At 38.1% G+C, this 20,470-nt stretch overlaps 1 pseudogene; it reads left to right on the top strand.

Annotated features, from left to right (window-relative positions):
• The window catches only part of LOC112997851 (probable serine/threonine-protein kinase PkwA), a 31,219-nt pseudogene that overhangs the window by 3,843 nt on the left and 6,906 nt on the right, over positions 1-20,470 (top strand).

Genomic DNA, 20,470 nt, shown 5'->3' with positions numbered 1-20,470 from the left:
GAGAAGAAATCAAGAAGACTTCACAATGGAAGTATTGAAAAGATTTTTCAAAAAACAAACATAGCACAATTTTGTTTTTCAAAAGAGTTTTTCTCAAAATTTTCTAAGTTACCAGATTTTTACTCTCTGGTAATCGATTACCAGTTTCCTGTAATCGATAACCAATGACAAAGTTTGATTTCAAAAGCTTTTAACTGAATTTGCAACGTTCCAATTGATTTCAAAATGTTGTAATCAATTACAAGATATTGGTAATCGATTACCAGTGTATATGAACATTGGAATTCAAAATCAAATTGTGAAGAGTCATATCTTTTCATAAAATGCTTTGTGTAATCGATTACATGGTTTTGGTAATCGATTACTAGTGACAAGTTTTGAATAAAAATCAAAAGATGTAACTTTTCCAATGGTTTCTCTCAATATTTTCTCAAGGTTATAACTCTTCCAATGGTTTTCTTGACCAGACATGAAGAGTCTATAAAAGCAAGACCTTGACTTTCATTTTAAGCACTTGATATAACTTTTTACATATTCTTTTAAAATCTTTGAATCTCTTTGAACATCTTCTTCTTCTACTTCTTTTGCCAAAAACTTTTTGAGTTTTCTGGTTTCCAAACCTTGTTCTTTCACAGAAAACAAAAGTGTGCTATATCTTTTCATTCTCTTCTCCCTTTGCCAAAAAGAATTCGATAAGGACTAACCGCCTGAATTCTTTTTGAGTCTCTCTTCTCCCTTTTTCAAAAGAACAAAGGACTAACCGCCTAAATTCTTTTGTGTCTCCCTTCTCCCTTTTCAAAGAATTCAAAACGACACAGTCTGAGAATTCTTTTGATTCTTCCCTTTCCCTTAAACAAAAGATTTCAAAGGACTAACCGCCTTAGATATCTTTTGTTTCCCCTTCACAAATTTTCAAAGGACTAACCGCCTGAGAACTTTGTCTTAACACATTGGAGGGTACATCCTTTGTGGTACAATTAGAGGGTACATCTACTTGGGTTGTTGTGACTTGTTGGATCGAGTGGCCTCGGAATCATTAAGAAGGGGGGGTTGAATTAATTATTCCTAAACCTTTACTAATTAAAAATTACTCTTTTAAGGCTTTTACTTATGTTATTAAGAGAATATGGAGTAGAAGAGAAACTTAACAGAAAGTAAAAGCGGAAATTAAATGCACAACGGAAAGTAAAAGATTAGGGAAGAAGGAAACAAACACACAAGAGTTTTTATACTGGTTCGGCAACAACCGGTGCCTACATCCAGTCCCCAAGCGACCTGCGGTCCTTGAGATTTCTTTCAACCTTGTAAAAATCCTTTTACAAGCAAAGATCCACAAGGGATGTACCCTCCCTTGTTCTCTCTGAACCTAGTGGATGTACCCTCCACAAGAACTGATCCACAAGAGATGTACCCTCTCTTGTTCTCAGTCAAACCCAAGTAGATGTACCCTCTACTTGTACCACAAAGGATGTACCCTCCAATGTGTTGAGACAAATATCTCATGCTGTTAAACCTTTGATACTTTGTGAATGGGGATACAAAAAAATTCTCAGGCGGTTAGTCCTTTGAACACTTTTGTATTAGGGAAAGGGAAGAATCAAAAGAATTCTCATACTGTGTCGTTTTGAATTCTTTGACAAGGGAGAAGGGAGACACAAAATAATTCAGGTGGTTAGTCCTTCGTTCTTATGGAAAAGGGAGAAGAGAGACACAAAAAGAATTCAGGTGGTTAGTCCTTGGCGAATTCTTTTTGGCAAAGGGAGAAGGGAATGAAAAAGATGAATAGCACAAGTTTTTGAACAAAGAACTTTTCTTGGAAGAGAAAGTTTTGAACAAAAACTTTTAGAAAGATGAAGAGAAGATGAAACAGAACAACTGTTGAAACAGATGAAAGAAAATATTGAAAGATGATTGAAAGAAATGCTTGAGATGAATTGATAGAAAGATTGCTTAGAAAGATTGATTGAAAATACAAAACAAAGCCTTGCTTTTATAGACTCTTCATGTCTGGTCAAGAGAACCATTTTGAAGAGTTATAACTTTTAGAAAAACTTAAAACCAATTTGAAAAAGTCAAAAACCATTTGAAGAGTTACATCTTTTGATTTGTTCAGAAACAACTACTGGTAATCGATTACCAAATCAGTGTAATCGATTACACAAAGATTTTAGTGAAAGGATGTGACTCTTCACATTTGAATTTGAATTTCAACGTTCAAAGGCACTGGTAATCGATTACCAAAACATTGTAATCTATTACAGCTTTTTTGAAATCAATTGGAACGTTGAAAATTCATTTGAAAAATTTTTCAAATCCATTTTGCTACTGGTAATCGATTACAAAAATCTGGTAATCGACTACCATTGAGTAAAAACTCTTTGGTAAACATGTTTTGAGAAAAATCCATGTGCTACTCAGTTTTTGAAAAAACCTTTTCATACTTATCTTGATTAAGTCTTCTCTTGATTCTTGAATCTTGAGTCTTTAATCTTGTATTTGATTATTCTTGATTCTTGATTCTTGGAAATTTGAAACTTCTCTTGAATCTTTCTCTTGATTCTTGAATTCTTTGGCATCATCAAAATCACCTTTGAAGGCATTGATTCCACAATCTCCCCCTTTTTGATGATGACAACCCTGAAATCAAGAAACACATACACATTCTTTTTCCTAGTCGATCACTCACTTAATTCTCCATATTCTCCCCCTTTGTTTTTGAATTTATGCTTAATTTTAAGTCTTGAAATATATAACATCTTGATTTCTTATAATACCCATTTTCTCTCCCCCTTTGGCAACATAAAAAAGCCAAAGTGCGTAAGTAATATAAAACATACATAAATGACTAATCATACAAGAGAACATAAAACTATTAAGCAAGATATTTTAACCATTTATCAAACTTAGAAAGGTAAGAAGTATAAAAACCATACATAAATGACATACACTAGAATAAAAAACAATCAAACAAGATATCTTAACCATTCATCAATCTTATAAAGATAATACTTCATAGAATGTCATATAATCCAGAAAGTCATTCATAATATTCGAATAAAACATATATGAATAATTAAAAAAAATATAAAACACAATATCAAATGTAAGTACATACCACTAGTCATATATTATTAAAGTAATTAAGTTTAAAACACACAATCATAAACAACCAAGAGCAAGTCAATATAATCATCATGTTCAGTCATACTAAGCAAGTATTAAAAGAAATACTAAGTGTTCAAATGTCATAAAAACATAGCCAAATACAAGGTTTTAAAAAACAAAAAATAATTATAATCTAAATCTATTATCAGAGAATCAAAACTTAATTCTAAGTAACAAAAATTAGTTATGAACACATACATGGTGACTCATTACTTATCTCAATTATTTTAGCATATTAATATAATTTTGACAAAAATCTAATCATGTCAAATTATATAAAAATGGATAAACACACAATAAATGTATTCATACAAGAGAGAAAAACTTTAAAAAATCAAACAAGATAATAAATCATCCTCACATTATAATAGAAGCATATGTGCATAAATAACAAATAAGTCATAAGTCACCAAAACACAAATCATTCGTCTAAGTTACTTGCATCTAGAAATCCTAATTCTCTTCTAATGGTGTAGAAAGAGTCTTTTGTTAGTGGTTTTGTGAAGATGTCTGCAAGTTGGTTTTTAGTATCTACAAATTTTTTTTAAAAATACAGTCACTTTTTTTCTAAGACTAAGTGCTAATTGACTACCAACACTTACCAAGATGAGTTTTTATTAACATAGAAGGTTCTATCATATCAAAATAATTTTATTTGAAATACAATATAATAATTTTGAAAAGCATAAAAAATATTTTGAACAATCAATCAACTAATTCAAACATATCAAAAAAGAATTATACAAGGATTGAAGGATATAGATCACAGGCATTATCAAACATTCAGATTTGTTAAAGATAATTTAAAAACTTAAAAGGTTCAAAGAACTCAATCAATCATGTAATCATTATTTTCTCTGAAACCTACATGCTCAATATCTTTATCATGCTCATGCTTGATAACACATTTTTCAGAATCAAAAAGATACTTTATACATGAAAATTCTTATATAAAAATAAATAAATATAACATAATGGATTTTGAAAAACTTTATGAATGAACCTTAAGCAAGTAATTCACATGTCATATTTAAAAATTATGCAAGAATCATACAAGAGATATAAAGCCATACATAACCATTCATAAATAACTAATCACATATCACATCAAAAATCATGCATAATAATTTTAAAAAATATATATATTATCAAAATAATCAACATAACTTTTAAGCACAATCAATCATCAAATATTTCAAATTAATTAAATTTAATTAATAATCAACTAACTATGCACAATAAAAAAAAATTCAAATTTAAAAAATTTTAAATTTCAATTTCAAATTTTAAATTTTAAATTTCAAATTTCAACTTCCAGTAACTTCTTTTTTCAACTTCCAACTTCCAATAACTTCCACTTTCATTTTCAACTTTCAACTTCCAATTACTTCCAAATTTTAATTTTGAAACTTCCAATGACTTCCAAATTTTAATTTTCAAACTTCCAACTACTTGGACACAATTACCAAAGACAAAAAATCAATCATGTATATTGAAATTATTTAAACTAAATATAGTTAATTAATCACATTAAATTTTAACATAATCAAATAATTTTGAACTTATGTTCAATTTATAGAACTAAGTCTATTCTATTGTAATCGATTACACATAGTGGTAATCGATTACCAGAGAATTAAAAACTGAAATTTAAGTATCAAATAACAATTAACAACACATATCATGGTAATTATTTACTTAATTCAATTATCCTATCATGTCAAAACTAACAAAACATAAGCAATTCAAGCATTAAACAAAATTCAATTAATCATATATATTCAAAATTAAAACTAAATATAGTTAATTAAACATTTCAAACACAATCAAACAATTTCAACAATTATTTTCTATTAGCCACAAAAAAATAAATTAACTGAAAATACTACTAATACCTTAATTCATAGAGTTGGCTTAGATGTTCCCTCTTTTGAGATTTTACTAATATTGTTGTCGCCGTATGTAACATGTCCACCTTTCTTAGGGAAATGGTTGTAAATTTGGATACATCTCATGTCATATGCTTGGAACACCACTGTCGATGTACCATTTCTTCCTTACAGAATCTTCTTTGTTGTTCTCATCAGATTTTGTCATGAGACATAAGTTGACTCGGTCTTCATCATGATCTTTGAATAACCATTTCCTGAAAATACTTTTGAAAGACAAAGAATCTAAAGGGACCATTAATCTTGAAGTTGTTAGACTTTCTACAAGAAACCTGCTCTGATACCACTTGTTGGATCGAGTGGCCTCAGAATAATTAAGAAGGGGGGGTTGAATTAATTATTCCTAAACCTTTACTAATTAAAAAACTACTCTTCTAAGGCTTTTACTAAATTGTTAAGAGAATGAGGAGTAGAATATGTTAGTGTTTGGCTCTACTGAGCTTTAAAAGATTGGCTAAGATTTTGTTAAAACATAAGCACTTAGACAATGAAGGAAAGCTGGAGTTGCTGCACATGATGTCCAACGTTATGTCAAGGAATAAGATCGGGCTGCACAATGCACAAGGCAAGATAAAATGTCAAATGAAGAATTGAAGTTGCAGGATCCACGATGTCGGATACAATGTCCTGACATCCTGCCCGAGAATACTGGAGTTGCTGTACAATGCAAGATAAAAGTCAAGTGCAGAAGTGAAGCTGCAGGATCCACGATGTCGGACACGATGTCCTGACATCCGGCCCGAAAATACTGGACATATAAATCTGTTATATCTTTAACAGATTATTGTGCAGTTAGCAAGAGATTAGAAGATCTATCTTTAGGAACGAATTAAAAGATCATTACAGTTCGAATTTCAAAGTAGAAGAGTTCGTTCAGGGATTAAAGATTAAAGATTAAAGATTCAAACTAAAAGATCAAAAGTTATCTTTTAGTTCTTTAACTGCAGATTTTTCAGAAGAAGATAGATCTCCTCCAGCATCAAGGCGTTGCAGCCCAGAATCGTACACGGCTATATAATCATGGAGGCTGCACGAGTTCTGTACCAAGTCCGGGATTGAAGAGTTAGTTTGTGAGTTTTTGGGACTTGAGTCTTTTGTGAGCCACCTTGATGGTACCCTAGCATCAAGTGTTGGACCTATGTGTGTAGAGTTGATCTCTTGTGTCTAGAGTTGATCTCTAGTGTGTAGAGTTGATCTCTTTTGTTCAGAGTTGATCTCTGATGTGTCTTTGACTTAATTGTAAACACGGGAGTGTGAGTGAAAGGGAGTGAGCAGAGGTTCTCATATCTAAGAGTGGCTCTTAGGTAGAGATCGCACGGGTAGTGGTTAGGTGAGAAGGTTGTAAACAGGGGCTGTTAGACCTTGAACTAACACTATTGAGAGTGGATTTCCTCCCTGGCTTGGTAGCCCCCAGATGTAGGTGAGGTTGCACCGAACTGGGTTAACAATTCTCTTGTGTTATTTACTTGTTTAATCTGTTCATACGGACACATATAATCTGCATGTTCTGAAGCGTGATGTCGTGACATCCGGTACGACATCTGTCCCCTGGTATCAGAATTTCAATTGGTATCAGAGCCAACACTCGAAATCACAGAGTGAGATCTAGGGAGATAAATTCTGATGAACATGGAGAAAGAAGGCGGACCAGTGAACAGACCACCAATTCTTGATGGAAGCAACTATGAATATTGGAAAGCAAGAATGGTGGCCTTCCTCAAATCACTGGATAGCAGAACCTGGAAAGCTGTCATCAAAGGCTGGGAACATCCCAAGATGCTGGACACAGAAGGAAAGCCCACTGAAGAATTGAAGCCAGAAGAAGACTGGACTAAAGAAGAAGACGAATTGGCACTTGGAAACTCCAAAGCTTTGAATGCTCTATTCAATGGAGTTGACAAGAATATCTTCAGACTGATCAACACTTGCACAGTGGCCAAGGATGCGTGGGAGATCCTGAAAACCACTCATGAAGGAACCTCCAAGGTAAAGATGTCCAGACTGCAACTATTGGCTACAAAATTCGAAAATCTGAAGATGAAGGAGGAAGAGTGTATTCATGACTTCCACATGAACATTCTTGAAATTGCCAATGCTTGCACTGCCTTGGGAGAGAAGATGACAGATGAAAAGCTGGTGAGAAAGATCCTCAGATCCTTGCCTAAGAGATTTGACATGAAAGTCACTGCAATAGAGGAGGCCCAAGACATTTGCAACATGAGAGTGGATGAACTCATTGGTTCCCTTCAAACCTTTGAGCTAGGACTCTCGGATAGGGCTGAAAAGAAGAGCAAGAACTTGGCGTTCGTGTCCAATGATGAAGGAGAAGAAGATGAGTATGACCTGGATACTGATGAAGGTCTGACTAAGGCAGTTGTGCTCCTTGGAAAGCAGTTCAACAAAGTGCAGAACAGAATGGACAGGAGGCAGAAACCACATGTCCAGAACATCCCTTTCGACATCAGGAAAGGTAGCAAATACCAGAAAAGGTCAGATGTAAAGCCCAGTCACAGCAAAGGAATTCAATGCCATGGGTGTGAAGGCTATGGACACATCATAGCTGAATGTCCCACTCATCTCAAGAAGCAGAGGAAAGGAATTTCTGTATGTCGATCTGATACAGAGAGTGAACAAGAAAGTGATTCTGACAGAGATGTGAATGCACTCACTGGGAGATTTGAATCTGCTGAAGATTCAAGTGATACAGACAGTGAAATCACTTTTGATGAGCTTGCCACATCCTATAGAGAACTATGCTTCAAAAGTGAGAAGATTCTTCAGCAAGAAGCACAACTGAAGAAGGTCATTGCAGATCTGGAGGCTGAAAAGGAGGCACATAAAGAGGAGATCTCTGAGCTCAAAGGAGAAGTCGGTTTTCTGAACTCTAAGCTGGAAAACATGACAAATTCAATAAAGATGCTGAATAAAGGCTCAGATACGCTTGATGAGGTGCTGCTGCTTGGAAAGAATGCTGGAAACCAGAGAGGACTTGGATTTAATCCTAAGTCTGCTGGCAGAACAACCATGACAGAATTTGTTCCTGCTAAAAACAGGACTGGAGCCACGATGTCACAACATCGGTCTCGACATCATGGAACGCAGCAGAAAAAGAGCAAAAGAAAGAAGTGGAGGTGTCACTACTGTGGCAAGTATGGTCACATAAAGCCCTTTTGCTATCATCTACATGGCCATCCACATCATGGAACTCAAAGTAGCAGAAAGAAGATGATGTGGGTTCCAAAACACAAGATTGTCAGTCTTGTTGTTCATACTTCACTTAGAGCATCAGCTAAGGAAGATTGGTACCTAGATAGCGGCTGTTCCAGACACATGACAGGAGTTAAAGAATTCCTGGTGAACATTGAGCCCTGCTCCACTAGTTATGTGACATTTGGAGATGGCTCTAAAGGAAAGATCATTGGAATGGGAAAGCTAGTTCATAATGGACTTCCTAGTCTGAACAAAGTACTGCTGGTGAAGGGACTGACTGCAAACTTGATCAGCATCAGTCAGCTGTGTGATGAAGGATTCAATGTAAACTTCACAAAGTCAGAATGCTTGGTGACAAATGAGAAGAGTGAAGTTCTAATGAAGGGCAGCAGATCAAAGGACAGCTGCTACCTATGGACACCTCAAGAAACCAGCTACTCCTCCACATGTCTATCCTCCAAAGAAGATGAAGTCAGAATATGGCATCAAAGATTTGGACATCTGCACTTAAGAGGCATGAAGAAAGTCATTGACAAAGGTGCTGTTAGAGGCATCCCCAATCTGAAAATAGAAGAAGGCAGAATCTGTGGTGAATGCCAGATTGGAAAGCAAGTCAAGATGTCCCACCAGAAGCTTCAACATCACACCACTTCCAGGGTGCTGGAACTACTTCACATGGATTTGATGGGGCCTATGCAGGTTGAAAGCCTTGGAGGAAAGAGGTATGCCTATGTTGTTGTGGATGATTTCTCCAGATTTACCTGGGTCAACTTTATCAGAGAGAAATCAGAAACCTTTGAAGCATTCAAAGAATTGAGTCTAAGACTTCAAAGAGAAAAAGACTGTGTCATCAAGAGAATCAGGAGTGACCATGGCAGAGAATTTGAAAACAGCAGGTTCACTGAATTCTACACATCTGAAGGCATCACTCATGAGTTCTCTGCAGCCATTACACCACAACAGAATGGCATAGTTGAAAGGAAAAACAGGACTTTGCAAGAGGCTGCTAGGGTCATGCTTCATGCCAAAGAACTTCCCTATAATCTCTGGGCTGAAGCCATGAACACAGCATGCTACATCCACAACAGAGTCACACTTAGAAGAGGCACTCCAACCACACTGTATGAAATCTGGAAAGGGAGGAAGCCAACTGTCAAGCACTTCCACATCTTTGGAAGTCCATGTTACATTTTGGCAGATAGAGAGCAAAGGAGAAAGATGGATCCCAAGAGTGATGCAGGAATATTCCTGGGATACTCTACAAACAGCAGAGCATATAGAGTATTCAATTCCAGAACCCGAACTGTGATGGAATCCATCAATGTGGTTGTTGATGATCTAACTCCAGCAAGAAAGAAGGATGTCGAAGAAGATGTCAGAACATCTGGAGACAATGTAGCAGATGCAGCTAAAAGTGGAGAAAATACAGAAAACTCTGATCCTGCTACAGATGAACCAGACATCAACCAACCTGACAAGAGACCCTCCATTAGAATCCAGAAGATGCACCCCAAGGAGCTGATTATAGGAGATCCAAACAGAGGGGTCACTACAAGATCAAGGGAGATTGAGATTGTCTCCAATTCGTGCTTTGTCTCCAAAATTGAGCCCAAGAATGAGAAAGAAGCACTGACTGATGAGTTCTGGATCAATGCTATGCAAGAAGAATTGGAGCAATTCAAAAGGAATGAAGTTTGGGAGCTAGTTCCTAGGCCCGAGGGAACTAATGTGATTGGCACCAAGTGGATCTTCAAGAACAAAACCAATGAAGAAGGTGTCATAACCAGAAACAAGGCCAGACTGGTTGCTCAAGGCTACACTCAGATTGAAGGTGTAGACTTTGATGAGACTTTTGCCCCAGTTGCTAGACTTGAGTCCATCAGATTATTACTTGGTGTAGCTTGCATCCTCAAATTCAAGCTGTACCAGATGGATGTGAAGAGCGCATTTCTGAATGGATACCTGAATGAAGAAGTCTATGTGGAGCAGCCAAAGGGATTTGTAGACCCAACTCATCCAGATCATGTATACAGGCTCAAGAAGGCTCTCTATGGATTGAAGCAAGCTCCAAGAGCTTGGTATGAAAGGCTGACAGAGTTCCTTACTCAGCAAGGGTATAGGAAGGGAGGAATTGACAAGACTCTCTTTGTCAAACAAGATGCTGAAAACTTGATGATTGCACAGATATATGTTGATGACATTGTGTTTGGAGGGATGTCGAATGAGATGCTTCGACATTTTGTCCAACAGATGCAATCTGAATTTGAGATGAGTCTTGTTGGAGAGCTGACTTATTTTCTGGGACTCCAAGTGAAGCAGATGGAAGACTCCATATTCCTCTCACAGAGCAAGTATGCAAAGAACATTGTCAAGAAGTTCGGGATGGAGAATGCCAGTCATAAAAGGACACCTGCACCTACTCACTTGAAGCTGTCAAAGGATGAAGCAGGCACCAGTGTTGATCAAAGTTTGTACAGAAGCATGATTGGGAGCTTATTATATTTAACAGCTAGCAGACCCGACATCACCTATGCAGTAGGTGTTTGTGCAAGATATCAAGCCAATCCTAAGATAAGTCACTTGACTCAAGTAAAGAGAATTCTGAAATATGTAAATGGCACCAGTGACTATGGGATTATGTACTGTCATTGTTCAGATTCAATGCTGGTTGGGTATTGTGATGCTGATTGGGCTGGAAGTGCAGATGACAGAAAAAGCACTTCTGGTGGATGCTTCTATTTGGGAAACAATCTTATTTCATGGTTCAGCAAGAAGCAGAACTGCGTGTCCCTATCTACAGCAGAAGCCGAGTATATTGCAGCAGGAAGCAGCTGTTCACAGCTAGTTTGGATGAAGCAGATGCTGAAGGAGTACAATGTCGAACAAGATGTCATGACATTGTACTGTGACAACATGAGTGCTATTAATATTTCTAAAAATCCTGTTCAACACAGCAGAACCAAGCACATTGACATTAGACATCACTATATCAGAGATCTTGTTGATGATAAAGTGATCACACTGAAGCATGTTGACACTGAGGAACAAATAGCAGATATTTTCACAAAGGCTTTGGATGCAAATCAGTTTGAAAAACTGAGGGGCAAGCTGGGCATTTGTCTGCTAGAGGAATTATAGCAGCTACTGCAATCTGAACGTGCCCAAACGAATCACTTAACATTAATAGCACGTTCACCACAAAGCAAATTCGACCGTTGCCTCACACGCCCCTCTACATTCTTCATTCAAATTTATATCTGCTTGGCATTCGTGTTTTTACCAGCATTTCCCAATAGCCTTCTGAGATTTACGAAATCATTCCAAACGCTCTGCTTTTCCATGGCTACCTCACCAAAAGAAACTTCCGCTTCTGGTTCACCCGCTGTACCATCATCTCCGCACCAGGAACAACCAGAATTCAACATCCAACCCATACAAATCATTCCTGGTCAAGCTTCTGTCCCTGAGAAACTGGTTCCCAGAAGACAACAGGGAGTGAAGATTTCTGAAAACCCTAGCCTTGCAACAAGTCCTAGGGAAGTAGATACGGAGATGGACAAGAAAATCCGCAGTATCGTGAGTAGCATTCTGAAAGATGCTTCTGTTCCTGAAGCTGATGAAGATGTCCCAACATCGTCCAACCCAAATGTTTCTGTGCCTGATGTCAAGAAAGATGTTCCAACATCTTCCGGCCCAAATGCTGAAGTACTCTCTTCCCCCAGCAAAGAGAGATCAACAGAGGAAGATGATCAAGCGACAAGGGAGACCCCTGCACCAAGGGCACCAGAACCTGCTCCAGGAGACCTCATTGACCTGGAAGAAGTCGAATCTGATGAAGAACCCATTGCCAACAGGTTGGCACCTGGCATTGCGGAAAGACTTCAAAACAGAAAGGGAAAAACCCCCCTTAAGAGGTCTGGACGAATCAAGACTATGGCCCAGAAGAAGAGTACTCCAATCACTCCTGCCACATCCAGAAGAAGCAAGGTTGCTATCCCCTCCAAGAAAAGGAAAGAAATTTCCTCATCCAATTCTGATGATGATGTCGAACTAGATGTCTCGACATCTAAGAGGGCCAAGAAATCTGGAAGAAAGGTTCCTGGAAATGTTCCTGATGCACCATTGGACAACATCTCTTTCCACTCCATTGGCAATGTTGAAAAGTGGAAATATGTGTATCAACGCAGACTTGCGGTTGAAAGAGAACTGGGAAGAGATGCCTTGGATTGCAAGGAGACCATGGACCTCATCAAGGCTGCTGGACTACTGAAGACAGTCACCAAGTTGGGAGACTGTTATGAAGGCCTAGTCAGGGAATTCATTGTCAACATTCCCTCTGACATATCAAACAGAAAAAGTGATGATTATCAAAGAGTGTTTGTCAGAGGAAAGTGTGTTAGATTCTCCCCTGCAGTGATCAACAAACATCTGGGCAGACCTACTGATGGAGTGATAGATATTGATGTTTCTGAGCATCAAATTGCCAAGGAAATCACTGCCAAACGAGTCCAGCATTGGCCAAAGAAAGGGAAGCTTTCAGCAGGGAAGCTAAGTGTGAAGTATGCAATTCTGCACAGGATTGGAGCTGCAAACTGGGTTCCCACCAATCATACTTCCACTGTTGCCACAGGTTTGGGTAAATTTCTGTATGCTGTTGGAACCAAATCCAAATTTAATTTTGGAAACTATATCTTTGATCAAACTGTTAAGCATTCAGAATCTTTTGCTGTCAAATTACCCATTGCCTTCCCTACTGTGTTGTGTGGCATTATGTTGAGTCAGCATTCCAATATGTTAAACTACACTGACTCTGTGATGATAAGAGAATCTCCTCTATCCCTGCATTACAAACTGTTTGAGGGGACACATGTCCCAGACATTGTCTCGACATCAGGGAAAGCTGCTGCTTCAGGTGCTGTGTCCAAGGATGCCTTGATTGCAGAACTCAAGGACACATGCAAGGTGCTGGAAGCAACCATCAAAGCCAACACAGAGAAGAAGATGGAGCTGGAACGGCTGATCAAAAGGCTCTCAGAAAGTGGCATTGATGGTGAAGCAGCTGAGGAAGATGGTGAAGCAGCTGAAGTAGAAGAAGAAGCTGCCGAAGAAGAGGAAGAAGCAGCCGAGGAAGAAGGAGAAGCTGCTGAGGAAGAGGAAGATGCAGCAGAAGAGACAGAATCAGAGGATGATTCTGAAGCCACCCCATGATCATCAGACCTTTATGTTTGCTTTTACTGTTATTAGTTAAAGGGGCATGTCCCTTTGAACAATTGATTACTATTGGTCTGTAATTTTTGCACTTTAATTTCATGCATCCTACTTTTGCCAAATTTATGTCTAAAAAGGGGGAGTAATAGTATTATGCTTGCTATTATGCATGATTATGTTGAATGTATGATGTATGGCAGTAGGATAGTAGGATACGATGTATGCATGATTCATGAGGATACGGTGTATGCATGATTCATGATCTTAAGGGGGAGTTGTATGAATGTGATTTTGAGGGGGAGACTGCTGCTGATGATGAATGATGTAAGCTACTAGAAGATGCTGCAGTAAGAGCATGAAGACAGGGGGAGCAGATAGCGGATGTCACATGAGATGTCTCGACATCCTGGAAAAGACTAGTAGCTGATAGAAGATGCTGCAGTAAGCATGAAGACAGGGGGAGCAGAAGCAGAAAGCTGATGTCACGAGAGATGTCTTGACATCCTGGAGAAGACTTGTAGATTTGCAACTTGAAGAATTTCCGCTGTGCTTGATTACTCTGATAATGGAAGTTGCTGATCCCACTTGCATAACTGCTCGTACCTGCTCAGGAAGTGTCTAAGTATGTTTTAGACAAATTTTGCCAAAGGGGGAGATTGTTAGTGTTTGGCTCTACTGAGCTTTAAAAGATTGGCTAAGATTTTGTTAAAACATAAGCACTTAGACAATGAAGGAAAGCTGGAGTTGCTGCACATGATGTCCAACGTTATGTCAAGGAATAAGATCGGGCTGCACAATGCACAAGGCAAGATAAAATGTCAAATGAAGAATTGAAGTTGCAGGATCCACGATGTCGGATACAATGTCCTGACATCCTGCCCGAGAATACTGGAGTTGCTGTACAATGCAAGATAAAAGTCAAGTGCAGAAGTGAAGCTGCAGGATCCACGATGTCGGACACGATGTCCTGACATCCGGCCCGAAAATACTGGACATATAAATCTGTTATATCTTTAACAGATTATTGTGCAGTTAGCAAGAGATTAGAAGATCTATCTTTAGGAACGAATTAAAAGATCATTACAGTTCGAATTTCAAAGTAGAAGAGTTCGTTCAGGGATTAAAGATTAAAGATTAAAGATTCAAACTAAAAGATCAAAAGTTATCTTTTAGTTCTTTAACTGCAGATTTTTCAGAAGAAGATAGATCTCCTCCAGCATCAAGGCGTTGCAGCCCAGAATCGTACACGGCTATATAATCATGGAGGCTGCACGAGTTCTGTACCAAGTCCGGGATTGAAGAGTTAGTTTGTGAGTTTTTGGGACTTGAGTCTTTTGTGAGCCACCTTGATGGTACCCTAGCATCAAGTGTTGGACCTATGTGTGTAGAGTTGATCTCTTGTGTCTAGAGTTGATCTCTAGTGTGTAGAGTTGATCTCTTTTGTTCAGAGTTGATCTCTGATGTGTCTTTGACTTAATTGTAAACACGGGAGTGTGAGTGAAAGGGAGTGAGCAGAGGTTCTCATATCTAAGAGTGGCTCTTAGGTAGAGATCGCACGGGTAGTGGTTAGGTGAGAAGGTTGTAAACAGGGGCTGTTAGACCTTGAACTAACACTATTGAGAGTGGATTTCCTCCCTGGCTTGGTAGCCCCCAGATGTAGGTGAGGTTGCACCGAACTGGGTTAACAATTCTCTTGTGTTATTTACTTGTTTAATCTGTTCATACGGACACATATAATCTGCATGTTCTGAAGCGTGATGTCGTGACATCCGGTACGACATCTGTCCCCTGGTATCAGAATTTCAGAATAGAAACTTAATAGAAAGTAAAAGTGGAAATTAAATGCACAGCAGAAAGTAAAAAAGTAGGGAGGAAGGAGACAAACACACAAGAGTTTTTATACTGGTTCGGCAACAACCGGTGCCTACATCCAGTCCCCAAGTGACCTGTGATCCTTGAGATTTCTTTCAACCTTGTAAAAATCCTTTTACAAGCAAAGATCCACAAGGGATGTACCCTCCCTTGTTCTCTTTGAACCTAGTGGATGTACCCTCCACTAGAATTGATCCACAAGAGATGTACCCTCTCTTGTTCTCAGTCAAACTCAAGTAGATGTACCCTCTACTTGTACCACAAAGGATGTACACTCCAATGTGTTGAGAGAAAGATCTCAGGCTCTTAAACCTTTGATACTTTGTGAATGGGGATACAAAAGAATTCTCAGGCGGTTAGTCCTTTGAACACTTTTGTATTAGGGAAAGGGAAGAATCAAAAGAATTCTCAAACTGTGTCGTTTTGAATTCTTTAACAAGGGAGAAGGGAGACACAAAAGAATTCAGGCGTTTAGTCCTTCGTTCTTTTGGAAAAGGGAGAAGAGAGACACAAAAAGAATTCAGGCGGTTAGTCCTTGGAGAATTCTTTTTTGCAAAGGGAGAATGGAATGAAAAAGATGAATAGCACAAGTTTTGAACAAAGAACTTTTCTTGGAAGAGAATGTTTTGGACAAAAACTTTTAGAAAGATGAAGAGAAGATGAAACAGAACAACTGTTGAAACAGATGAAAGAAAATATTGAAAGATGATTGAAAGAAATGATTGAGATGAATTGATAGAAAGATTGCTTAGAAAGATTGATTGAAAATACAAAAGAAAGCCTTGCTTTTATAGACTCTTCATGTCTGGTCAAGAGAACCATTTTGAAGAGTTATAACTTTTAGAAAAACTTAAAACCAATTTGAAAAAGTCAAAAACCATTTGAAGAGTTACATCTTTTGATTTATTCATAAACAACCACTGGTAATCGATTACCAAATTAGTGTAATCAATTACACAAAGATTTTAGTGAAAGGATGTGACTCTTCACATTTGAATTTGAATTTCAACGTTCAAAGGCACTGGTAATCGATTACCAAAACATTGTAATCGATTACAGCTTTTTTGAAATCAATTGGAACGTTGTAAATTCATTTGAAAACTTTTTCAAATCCATTTTGCTACTGGTAATCGATTACAACAATATGGTAATCGATTACCAGAGAGTAAAAACTCTTTGGTAAACATGTTTTGAGAAAAATCCATGTGCTACTCAATTTTTGAAAAAACCTTTTCATACTTATCTTGATTAAGTCTTCTCTTGATTCTTGAATCTTGAGTCTTGAATCTTGTTCTTGATTATTCTTGATTCTTGATTCTTCGAAACTTGAAACTTGAAACTTCTCTTGAATCTTTCTCTTGATTCTTGAATTCTTTGGTATCATCAAAATCACTTTTGAAGGCATTGCTTCCACACTCACTTAACTTTTCCAATGGCTTCTCTCAAGATTTTCTCAAGGTTATAACTCTTCTAATGGTTTTCTTGACCAGACATGAAGAGTCTATAAAAGCAAGACCTTGACTTGCATTTTAAGCACTTGATATAACTTTTTACATATTCTTTTACAATCTTTGAATCTCTTTGAACATCTTCTTCTTCTTCTTCCTTTGCCAAAAATTGTCTGAGTTTTCTGGTTTCTAAACCTTGTTCTTTCACATAAAACAAAAGTATGCTATATCTTTTCGTTCTCTTCTCCCTTTGCCAAAAAGAATTTGATAAGGACTAACCGCCTGAATTCTTTTTGTGTCTCTCTTCTCCCTTTTCCAAAAAGAACAAAGGACTAACCGCCTAAATTCTTTTGTGTCTCCCTTTTCCCTTTTCAAAGAATTCAAAACGACACAGTCTGAGAATTCTTTTGATTCTTCCCTTTCCCATAAACAAAATATTTCAAAGGACTAACCGCCTGAGTACTTTGTCTTAACACATTGGAGGGTACATCCTTTGTGGTACAAGTAGAGGGTACATCTACTTGGGTTGTTGTGGTTGAGAACAAGAGAGGGTACATCTCTTGTGGATCAGTTCAAGTGGAGGGTACATCCACTTGGTTGTTGAAAGAGAACAAGGGAGGGTACATCCCTTGTGGATCTTTGCTTGTAAAGGATTTTACAAGGTTGAAAAGAAATCGCAAGGACCGCAGGTCGCTTGGGGACTGGATGTAGGCACGGGTTGTTGCCGAACCAATATAAATTCTTGTGTTTGTTTTCTTCTTCCCTACACTCTTTAATTTCCGCTGTGCACTTTAATTGTCGCTTTTACTTTTGGTTAAATTTCTATTTTTGTTCTTTACTTTCTTAACGTTATAGTAAAAACCTAATTGAATCTAGTAACATTAAGAAGGATAGAAGTTTTAATTAGTAAAGGTTCATCAATAATTAATTCAACCCCCCCCCTTCTTAATTATTCTGAGGCCACTTGATCCAACAATCCCCTATATGGATCAAGATTGGCATACTATGTCATGCTCAAAATTTATGGATATAGTTTTTTCTTGGTGTTTATGAAACTTGATTAATTAGAAATTTGGCATGGAGGTTATGTGACCTGGCAAGATTATGAGCTTGACAATGTCTTCAACCCTGAAATTCTGATACCAGGGGACAGATGTCGTACAGGATGTCACGACATCACGCTTCAGAACATGCAGATTATATGTGTCCGTATGAACAGATTAAACAAGTAAATAACACAAGAGAATTGTTTACCCAGTTCGGTGCTACCTCACCTACATCTGGGGGCTACCAAGCCAGGGAGGAAATCCACTCTCAATAGTGTTAGTTCAAGGTCTAACAGCCCCTGTTTACAACCTTCTCACCTAACCACTACCCGTGCGATCTCTACCTAAGAGCCACTCTTAGATATGAGAACCTCCGCTCACTCCCTCTCACTCACACTCCCGTGTTTACAATTAAGTCAAAGACACACCAGAGATCAACTCTGAACAAAAGAGATCAACTCTACACACTAGAGATCAACTCTAGACACAAGAGATCAACTCTACACACATAGGTCCAACACTTGATGTAAGGGTACCATCAAGGTGGCTCACAAAAGACTCAAGTCCCAAAAACTCACAAACTAACTCTTCAATCCCGGACTTGGTACAGAACTCGTGCAGCCTCCATGATTATATAGCAATTTGCGTTTCTGGGCTGCAACGGCTTGATGCTGGAGGAGATCTATCTTCTTCTGAAAAATCTGCAGTTAAAGAACTAAAAGATAACTTTTGATCTTTTAGTTTGAATCTTTAATCTTTAATCTTTAATCCCTGAACGAACTCTTCTACTTTGAAATTCGAACTTTAATGATCTTTTGATTCGTTCCTAAAGATAGATCTTCTAATCTCTTGCTAACTGCACAATAATCTGTTAAAGATATAACAGATTTATATGTCCAGTATTTTCGGGCCGGATGTCAGGACATCGTGTCCGACATCGTGGATCCTGCAGCTTCACTTCTGCACTTGACTTTTATCTTGCATTGTACAGCAATTCCAGTATTCTCGGGCAGGATGTCAGGACATTGTATCCGACATCGTGGATCCTGCAGCTTCACTTCTGCACTTGTCTTTTATCTTGCATTGTACAGCAACTCCAGTATTCTCGAGCAGGATGTCAGGACATTGTATCCGACATCGTGGATCCTGCAACTTCAATTCTTCATTTGACATTTTATCTTGCCTTGTACATTGTGCAGCCCGATCTTATTCCTTGACATAACGTTGGACATCATGTGCAGCAACTCCAGCTTTCCTTCATTGTCTAAGTGCTTATGTTTTAACAAAATCTTAGCCAATCTTTTAAAGCTCAGTAGAGCCAAACACTAACAATCTCCCCCTTTGGCAAATTTTGTCTAAAACATACTTAGACACTTCCTGTGCAGGTACGAGCAGTTATGCAAGTGGGATCAGCAACTTTCATTATCAGAGTAATCAAGCACAGCGGAAATTCTTCAAGTTGCAAATCTACAAGTCTTCTCCAGGATGTCAAGACATCTCTCGTGACATCAGCTTTCTGCTACTGCTCCCCCTGTCTCCATGCTTACTGCAACATCTTCTATCAGCTACTAGTCTTTTCCAGGATGTCGAGACATCTCATGTGACATCCGCTATCTGCTCCCCCTGTCTTCATGCTCTTACTGCAGCATCTTCTAGCAGCTTCTAGTAGCTTACATTTGTCATCATCAGCAGCAGTCTCCCCCTCAAAATCATATTCATACAACTCCCCCTCAAGGTCATGAATCATGCATACATCGTATCCTACTATCCTACTGCCATACATCATCTATTGCATACATAGTATCCTATTACTCAAAATCATGCATAATAGCAAGCATAATACTATTACTCCCCCTTTTTAGACATAAATTTGGCAAAAGTAGGATGCATGAAATTAATGTGCGAATATTACAGACCAATAATTAGTAATTGTTCAAGGGACATGCCCCTTTAGCTAATAAAAGTGAAAAGCAAACATAAGGGTCTGATGATCATGGGGTGGCTTCAGAATCATCATCTGATTCTGTCTCTTCTGCTGCATCTTCCTCTTCCTCAGCAGCTTCTTCTTCTTCCTCGGCTGCTTCTTCCTCTTCTTCAGCAGCTTCTTCTTCTACTTCAGCTGCTTCACCATCTTCCTCAGCTGCTTCACCATCAATGCCACTTTCTGAGAGCCTTTTGATCAGTCGTTCCAGCTCCATCTTCTTCTCTGTGTTGGCTTTGATGGTTGCTTCCAGCACCTACACAATACAGTAGGGAAGGCAATGGGTAATTTGATAGCAAAAGATTCTGAATGCTTAACAGTTTGATCAAAGATATAGTTTCCAAAATTAAATTTGGATTTGGTTCCAACAGCATACAGAAATTTACCCAAACCTGTGGCAACAGTGGAAGTATGATTGGTGGGAACCCAGTTTGCAGCTCCAATCCTGTGCAGAATGGCATACTTCACACTTAGCTTTCCTGCTGAAAGCTTCCCTTTCTTTGGCCAATGCTGGACTCGTTTGGCAGTGATTTCCTTGGCAATTTGATGCTCAGAAACATCAATATCTATCACTCCATCAGTAGGTCTGCC

This window comes from Glycine max, chromosome 9 (assembly GCF_000004515.6).
Source record: "Glycine max cultivar Williams 82 chromosome 9, Glycine_max_v4.0, whole genome shotgun sequence".
NCBI lineage: Eukaryota > Viridiplantae > Streptophyta > Magnoliopsida > Fabales > Fabaceae > Glycine > Glycine max.
This window is presented reverse-complemented; position numbering and strand designations above follow the sequence as displayed.